Here is a 2,466-nt window from a genome sequence, read left to right on the forward strand (position 1 = left end):
ACCGACAGCATCGGCACAGCTGTATGCGCTTGCCTCGAAGCATGGTTCGGGGCCTGGTTCGGGAGGAGCAAAGGCTTGTCAGGGTGGCGCACAAGGTCAGAAACGGAGGCGACTGTGAACTACTTCGGCGTCGCTGTTTGCCTTGCAATTGCAATCTCCTCGAACAAAACCTGCCTCATCATTTGGCGCAGAGAAGCTTCGGTGGCCGCCGCCAGTACCGTGGCTCTTGCAGACGCTCCGCCAGCGTGCCGGTCACACTGCTCGTGACGTTGCTGCAGCTCCCGTTCGATTGCTGTGGCCTCCCCGATAAATCCGTCCACTGTTGTCGGTGGATGGCGTACAAGGCCCACAAAGAGCTGTTCCTTGATGTCACGCACGAGATTACTCAGCTTCTTTGACCGAGGTCTGCTGGGATCTGCGCGGCGAAACAAAGGTGCGATGTGTTCGGCAAACATGGCGACACCCTCATTTGGCATTCGGATAGGCAACTGAAGAAGGCGCCGAGCGTTATCCCGTCGATTCGCGTTTGCGAAGTGCTCAAGCAACCGACGGCAGAAGTCGTCCCAGTTTGGCAGGTTTCTCTCGCGGTTCGCGAACCATACCTGCGCTCCCTTCGAGGGCGAAGTACACGTTCGAGAGCCTCTGGTCGGGACGCCAGTGATTGGAGTTGGCTACGCGTTCACACTGGTGCAGCCAGTCTTCAGCATCTTCATGACCACCGCCATGAAAGCTCGCAGGGATTCGAAGGTTTTGAACCGTCACCTGTGTCGGGCTTGTCAACGCCATCCCTTGAGCTGAGCTGGTCGTTGACAGGGCTGATCCTTGCAGGATACCGAATTCTTGGCTCAGACCTTGCAGGCAGCGGCTTGCGTGGCGTGCAGGCGTCTCGATGCACCGATGTTTCACTGGAGTGGATGTAGGGCTGCTCAAAGGAGTCCCGATCATCAGTTGATGAGTGCTGTACCCCGCACCTCCACCAGTGTCGCGGTTCACTGACAATGGAAGCTTTAATTGCGAGATGTCGTCCAGTAGCACTCTATCAGCACACCCGAGAATAGGGAACTCAGTCTTTTTCTATGGAACCTGCACGCACTCCCGAGCAGATCGTCTTTGTCGTCAGCATCATGACTCTATGCAGACAGCGGCGCATCAACATATATATATATATATATATATATATGCCAATTTGTTAACCAAATACGGTAAACCATGGGGGCTCGAAAAAGTATTTTAATTTGCACTTAATTCATGCAATTATATCAAATATCAAGATGACGCACGGACAAAAGGCAATTAGTGCCTGACAGATGTCCCTGATTCCACCCCGCAGCAGCAGTACAGCGCACATCGAACACGCACATTTGCTACAAACAATTTTTATAATTAAACAAAAAATGTTACATGGCGTTTACGTTTACAGCAATAGTGTATCGCCAGTTTAGGTAATAGTATTGTAGAGGTTATACCCAACGAAGTACAATCACCACGAGTCACTTGCGATATTCACAAGAAAGATCCGCGCAGCCTCACAACGAAGCTTAGAATTCGCATTTGCAGCCTCTAACGGTATGTGTGGACAACATTGGGATGTTCGGTTTTATCGACTACTGCTACAGGCTGCTCGGAAATTGAATGCTTTCCGAGATGTCGTGGTCCGCAAACCTTTTATGGTTGACTGCACGCCGCGTTACTATTGACCTGCCCGTTCTTCACTGAATCTTTTTCACGAGCAAAAAAAAAAAAGAAAGTTTGAAACAGCACCTATGGCAACTGTCTGAGGCTGCCGTCATCTTCCAGGTGTGTCGGAGGCGGGATGCTTAGCGCTTAACGCATATACGTGTTAACGCTAAAGGAAACGATATGTGCAAGCCAATTTGCTGTACGAGGGACGTCCTCTGTGTTTTGGCAATGTGGCAGCACCCAGCAGCCAAAGTCAGCAACGTCTGGAAGTGTTAGCAAATAAAATTTCGCCTTATGACGCATCAACAAAAGACCCTACAACCTCCGACCAACTTCGGGGAGGAAATATATATTGAATCACTCCCCGACGTTGTGCCGAACGACTGCTCATCTTGACCAAATTCATTGAGGAAGTCTGCGACGAAGTTTGGTTCAATAGAACATGGTCTCTTCTTTCTCGCAAGAACTTGCGCATGTTTGCAAAGACCGAAGATTTTACAACTAAATGACGTCACTTACGAAGATCCACATTTGGCACTTGGCAACCGAATTTGGGGCGAGGGCCCGCTTCCCTTTCCAGAGCTTTCGAGCAGTGAAGAGGGCAGCATGGAGATGGACGAGACGTACTGGAGTAAGGTTCGCAGTCATGCGTGCAGCGGATTCCTTTCTTTTGACGTCACTTCCAGCATTACCGCCGCCCATGGTGCGGACTCCCGAAGAACAAGAGGTTGATGACTACAGTTTAAATTCCACATAGAGAAAAGAAAAACGCATGTACGCATTGAA

The sequence above is a fragment of the Dermacentor variabilis genome, chromosome 11 (assembly GCF_050947875.1).
Source record: "Dermacentor variabilis isolate Ectoservices chromosome 11, ASM5094787v1, whole genome shotgun sequence".
Classification (NCBI taxonomy): domain Eukaryota; kingdom Metazoa; phylum Arthropoda; class Arachnida; order Ixodida; family Ixodidae; genus Dermacentor; species Dermacentor variabilis.